Source organism: Lactuca serriola, chromosome 4 (assembly GCF_051521515.1).
Source record: "Lactuca serriola cultivar US96UC23 chromosome 4, Lser_US96UC23_V15, whole genome shotgun sequence".
Lineage (NCBI taxonomy): Eukaryota > Viridiplantae > Streptophyta > Magnoliopsida > Asterales > Asteraceae > Lactuca > Lactuca serriola.
The window spans coordinates 90,503,617-90,510,159 of record NC_136411.1 but is presented as its reverse complement, the minus strand read 5'-3'; positions in this window follow the sequence as shown (position 1 = coordinate 90,510,159).

Sequence of the window (6,543 nt, the reverse complement as noted above, 5' to 3'; positions counted from 1 at the left end):
GTTATACAACTGTTAAGAATATTCTGAGGTCATACCCAAAGATTTGGTTGCTTGTGGACAGTTGGAAGTATAATATTGTTTGGAAGGGCCATAGTGACATGTTTTAGATTGAAAAGATTTTTGATCAAATCTGATGGTCATATGGGAATATGGAAATGGTTCCTTAATGGGAGTTGATTATTACATCTACATGTGATTTGGAAACTTTAATGCAAGGAAGGTGTTCAAGGAGTGTATCTTGAATTTGAGACTTCATTACCATAGATTTTTTTTATTAACAAAGTTCCAATGGAACATTTTGTAATATCATTAGCTAAGTATCTATGACCTTGAAGCCTTGACATCATAAAAGGATCAATGCATGTAAGTTTAGAATTCTAACTCTTTTAAGTAGTGACAAGGATTTAGATTTGTGAAATGAGCATCATTGGAATAGTGTCCAATCGATCTGTTCACAAATAAAGGACCATATAGAAACATAGTATGCATATTCATAACATGGCATGACTGATGTTTAATTCAAGTGTTTAATTGGTTACTCGAAACATTATACAACGAATAAAGTCTTAATTAATATGGTGATTAACTAATAAGAGTTTTATTTATATTCAATAGTTTTGAGACCAATTTTAATTAGGTTATTATTGTGTTTCAGTGTGCATGTTTAACTTCCTGAATAATTTGATTATTTGAAATTCAACAGTCATTTGTACTTTTGGAAGTAATTAGGGAATTAAGATTGTCATGAATTGAATTGTAGATTGTATATGGAGAGTAGACACAGCAATAGTTTTGTTGCAATGTTCATGATTACTTAGTAATGGGGATTTTACATATTGGATAAATCCACGCTCAAAGAATTACTTCATAGATGTTATCACGAGTAATTTTGAGACGATAATATATTATATTCTTGAAACGGAGATATATGAGTTGTTGTTGATGAGTCAGTTGTGCATTGATAATACGTAAACGCATCAATAACTTGATGCTATAAAACATATTGTTGTGCATGATTTGATTAGTAAATAGTGCAGGCGTATAAGTTTAATTTTATCAGCTCCTTTTGTCCTAACGGGAAAAGCGATATATTTGGGTCCCTCGGTGATTTGGTGATGACTAAATTGATGTGTTCGATTAGAAGTCTTACGTCATCATCACAAATCAGACATCGGGAAATAAAATCTTGGACAATAAGATTGATTAGAATCCATGTATCATGTCTATATGATATCTCTTATAATGGGGGGGATATTTGATCACTTATCTTAGGACACGTAACTGACTGGGTCAGAGTTCGACAACGGTTTTTGGAAGCTACAATTTGTTGATCAGTTTGGAAGTTATACTGACATTTATAGTTGCAGACTTACCCAAGTGGGAGACTGTTGGATTGGGTTTCTAAGCCTATAACTATAATTGGTATAAAATTGAATTGATAGTAGCACAGTCCTTTTGGGTTGCCCTTAAACCTGACATTTAAATAGGATAACTTTCAAAGAGAGAGACTAATTTATTAATTTATTATATCGTTAATAAATTAATTAGAAATCAAAATAAGTAATTTGTTAATATATTATGAGAATATATTAATTGGAATTAGTATTATTTAATTAATAGTTAATCAGAAATTAATTAAATTAATTTTGGGATTAATTGGATTAATTAAAAGTACGAGGACTAAAGGTGACAATGTTTAAAAGTTGAACATTGAACAATTCTAGAACCTCCCTAGGTGGTGGACGAATTCGAGAATGTTATCTAGGGTTTCCTTGGGCATTAAGCGTGCCTTGGATGTCTTAGAGAGGAAGTTAAGGGATTAGGGTTATCTTGGAGATATCTGCATTATCTAATACTTTCATATCACCTATATAAACCCCTCTTTGGGTTTGATTTCGTCCATGCCTTCATTCTAAAGAGAAATTCCGAAATTTCTATCTTTTTCCCTCTCTCTCTTCAAGCTCCTTGGTTGCTAGGGTTTGAGTGTGAACCATTAGAGGCATGACACTTATGGTGCTTGCTTCTAAGAGTTTTTCAAGAAGGAATTCAAGATTGTTTGAAATAACAATATTCAAAGTACGTTTCTTGTTCTTATGAATTACTTTTTCATAGAAAAGTTTTGTAGGATAACAATTCATAGTATGTTGCCTATATGTGAAAGACATAGATCCTTATTAGGTTGCATGTGCCCCAATCAATTGAATTGTTTGATTGTTTTTTTCGCTTAAAGCATTGTAGTTATAACCCTAATAATCCATCAATGTCATCTTTGGCTATTATATCAGTAGAGCAATTCAATTGAAATGGCCATTCAAGCTGTGTTCCTGAATGCATATCACAGACTCTGTTATCGCCATTTGTTGATGAATATGAGAACAAAAATCGGCAAGCAAGAGATAACATATATTTTGTTTTGAGAGGCTTCAATGGCATACCGGGAGTCTAATTTCAATGAAAACTTGAGTAGGCTACTTCGTGGACCAAACGATGATTGTCAGACATGGCTAGACAGAATCGGTAACGAGAGATGGGAATGGTCGTGTTTCCCCATGGTTCGGTACAATATTATGACATCAAACAATGTCGAGTCCATTAATACATTATCAAGAGACACACAGAAACTACTGATAACAATGTTGATCGATTTCTTTTGAGCAACTATGCAACAATGGTGGTGCCAGAAACGTAATGCTGGAGGTAAGTGTTTCCCTATATTGTAATAGTTCGATCATAATTGTAGTGTAATTTACTATGCATGACAACGTATACGTAAATGTTTGTTATAGCTGAAAGCAAAAAATATGTCACTGATTATGCTGAAAAGGCCATCGATAGGAGGATCAACAAATCATTTGGTTTTCGAGTATACGAGATTGATTAAAGCAGATAAAGGTGACTGACCAAATGAAAAATGATATAGTAAATTTGGAAAGTTGTCACTGCACATGTGGTAAATGGCAATTGTCAGATATACCATGTTTTCATGCTATGGCAGTATTCTAGGAACTGAGATATCAACACTGCAATGCATGGGTGTCAACGTACTTCACAATGGAAACATATCATTCAACATATGCAGATGTTGTGTTTCCTATGCCAGTTTTAGTTGAATACGAAAAACCAGATGAAGTCATGGTTGTTTTGCCACTATTGATGGACAAACGACAAGTCGGACGACCTAAAAACCATAATTGTATCCCATCCCAAGGTGAAGGTCCGATTCAAAAAATATGTAGTCGTTGCCAAAAGATCAGTCACACAAACAGAAACTGTGACACTCCGTTTCCCATAGAGTCAACAAAAAGTTAATCTTCAAGTAGGACCAAGTCAAGTGGCAAAAATAATGTTCAGACTAAGAGTAGACGTACTAGTAAAAAATGTAGCCAACAATATGATAATGTTGATTTAAAAAACTCGTAGTGATATATGTACGATATCATAATATCGTTTCAAGGATAAACTTGTTTTTGCTAAATCTTCAAAAGGAAATTGTTTTAAAACATTAATAACGAAAACCATAACTTAAACGTTAGCGTAATATGTTACATCTATCCTCTAGACACTCTCAATCCACCACCTTGCATCACGTTCCTACCCAGCAGGCTACAAAAACTCATTAAGGGGATGTTGAATAAAAAACAATATATAAAGGCTCGTAACTTATTTATGTCATATTAACTTATGAATTATAAGGTGGACTAAACTGCATACATTAGTAACATCGAGAATACGTTCACAATCGGGGGCATGCAATCGCCACATCCTAGGGTATGCAATTGCCCGAGGGATAACACTCGATATATGGGATCCAACAATAATACTGTTGGGAAATGTCTCGAAGATCCAAATCTACAAAATGAAGATGACAAACAACTTATCAAGTTAACAAAGTTACAATACTTGTTGTTTAGAAAATCTTATTAAACATAGTGTACATACCTTAAATGCATAAACAAATCCTCACAGAGTATATGTGTGTCTACTGCCAATTCTTGTCGCATTTGGGTTCAAATGGTCCTCAATATTATCAAAAATAATACATAGTTGTTTGTAAGTGAAATCCAATATCAATCTGCCCCATGGGTAACTATGTCAAAAGATTACACTTAATAAGTATATGTATCATTTTGATATAATGTGGGTAAAAAATTGTTATACCTGTTAAACTCCTGTAAATTAGAGATGACTGCCATATGTTCATTAGTAACTGGTTGCCGTAGGTATTTCCCCAAAAATCCTTGCTCTAGCATATATAACAAGGAGACTCTCACCACATCTTCATTTCTTAATTGATGACGTGACTTATTGAACACGTTTGTAAGGTCATCCATACTCACAAAACATGAAAGTGTCACAAATGGAAACATACGTTCTCTTCTAGGTCAACTGGATCAAAAGTAGTAGCTTTCTTGCACATAAGTTAGTGACATAGTAAAGGGTGACATTCGACACCCTTCGACATGTGCACGTAATCACCAAAACATGATTGCCTAAACATCGTTGCACAACTTGGTCAATTTTGTAAGCACAACATGATTTCGCACCCAAGTTTAGCTCTGTAGGTTGTAGCAACAACCGTTACGTATGTTGTATCGTGCTACAATCAAAAGAATTATTAGTTATAGATTTTTGTATCTATGTACCAGAGTGAAATTAGGGTTTTTGATTGTATCCAAAATTAGGGATTTTTATTGTATTCAGAAATTAGGATTTTTGTATGTATGTTCTGGAATCCGAAAATCGGGTACGGTATTCCAGACCATAAAGTTTGGACCCAGTTCATTGTATTCCAAACATGATTTTCGTATTCCGGACTTGATTTTTAGATTCCGTACTAGCAAAAACTATGGTTTTTGATTACGGTGTATCATGTAGTATAGATGTATAAGTCTATGTAATCCTATATATGCCTTAACAAGATTAAAATTCACAGAAAACCCTATAATACCTATATAATTGGGTAAACTAAACATTTATAAACGTATAATAAAAAATAAATGCATTTAATTAGAAACAGATTTGAAACTTACAAATACAAACTGCATTTCTTCACTGTTATCGGAAGACATTTTCAATCTGTAGAGGTGTACAAAATAAGATATCAAAGTTTAGTCTAAAACAAGGGATGTCGAAGTGTAGTCTGAAATGGGTTAAATGGTATCTATTGGAGAACCAGATTACCGGGTTGGAATTACTACCCGTTTAACCGAATTTGAAATCGGGTCCGGAACAACCCATTCCGGATTAAGTGGTCGTTTCACCAAAAAAATGTTATCTTTTTAAAATAACAACAAAAAAAATGGTTAGATTACTCAATTTTCCTTTTTTTTTTTATCATAAATGATTATAAATGTATATTTAACTTCATTCCATATTCACTACTTTTCACAATATTTTTAGAAATATCAATTTAATAGAATAAAGTAAAAAAAATATATTTTTTTTTTATTTTTGATTAGTGGTGGTTTACGTATGTTCATCGTTATTGTTTGAAACGCTCCAACTTCAGTAACTGCAGATTTATTTTTGTTAGATATTATGCTTTTATTTTGCAGCAACTATGATTTTGTTTTGTTCTCATGGTTTTTATGATAAACCCTAAATAAAACCAACATTATGTGTAGTTTTCATGATTTTCCTTTGACATGTTAGAACGTTCTACATTTAAATAAACCAAAACAATCTCATGAAACATTACATAAACAATTTGAATTATAAGACCACAGACTAAAAAGTAATGGAGAATGAGTTATCTTTTGATCCTATGAATAGCAGCAAGCACTTGGTGTTCATGATCAAATTATCTTCTCTATATTTCAGTCTTATTACTTCATTTTAGCCACTAAACTTTCTTGCAAATGTTAGTACGTTATCCTTAGTATAATACTCAAAGGATCAGAAGTAATATTTCAATGACATTATGAATTCGTATATCAGTTGTAGACTAAACATTTAGTAGAGAGATTTGTCCTTTTATCCTATGGATAGTATCAAGGGCTCATGATAAAATTATCTTCTCCATGTTTTAGTCTTTTACTTCATATAAATTGCGCATTTATGATTTCTTGGTTATTTTCTTGTTATGAAAATGAATAGCCAATTAGAACATGTCTCAAAATAAACCTTCATTTTGTCTGTGGCATTTGGTCCAGATTAACTATACCAACACTAATCGCTTTTTAAACCATGGGTATCTCAGTTTCTGTTTCTTGACACTTCCACTCATGATAGCAAATGTAAGAGAATTTAAAGTTGGAGTTTCTATGATTGGCCATGTTAGTTCCAAAAAGTCCCTCAACATGTCATCAAAGTCCTTCATGGAAATTTCAAAGTTTTCATATCAAAGTCAGAGTGAACTGATTATATTGACATTCTAGCTAGTAGATTATGATAACCACAGTAAACTCTTAGCTTAATGAAATTCCATTTTACTTCAATATGTAAGTAGACAACACACTTGATAACTTCTCTTCAGAATACAATGATTAGAGGAACCTTTGGAAGAGCTTTGTCTAAGGCATGATATTTTTCCGTTTATGAGAA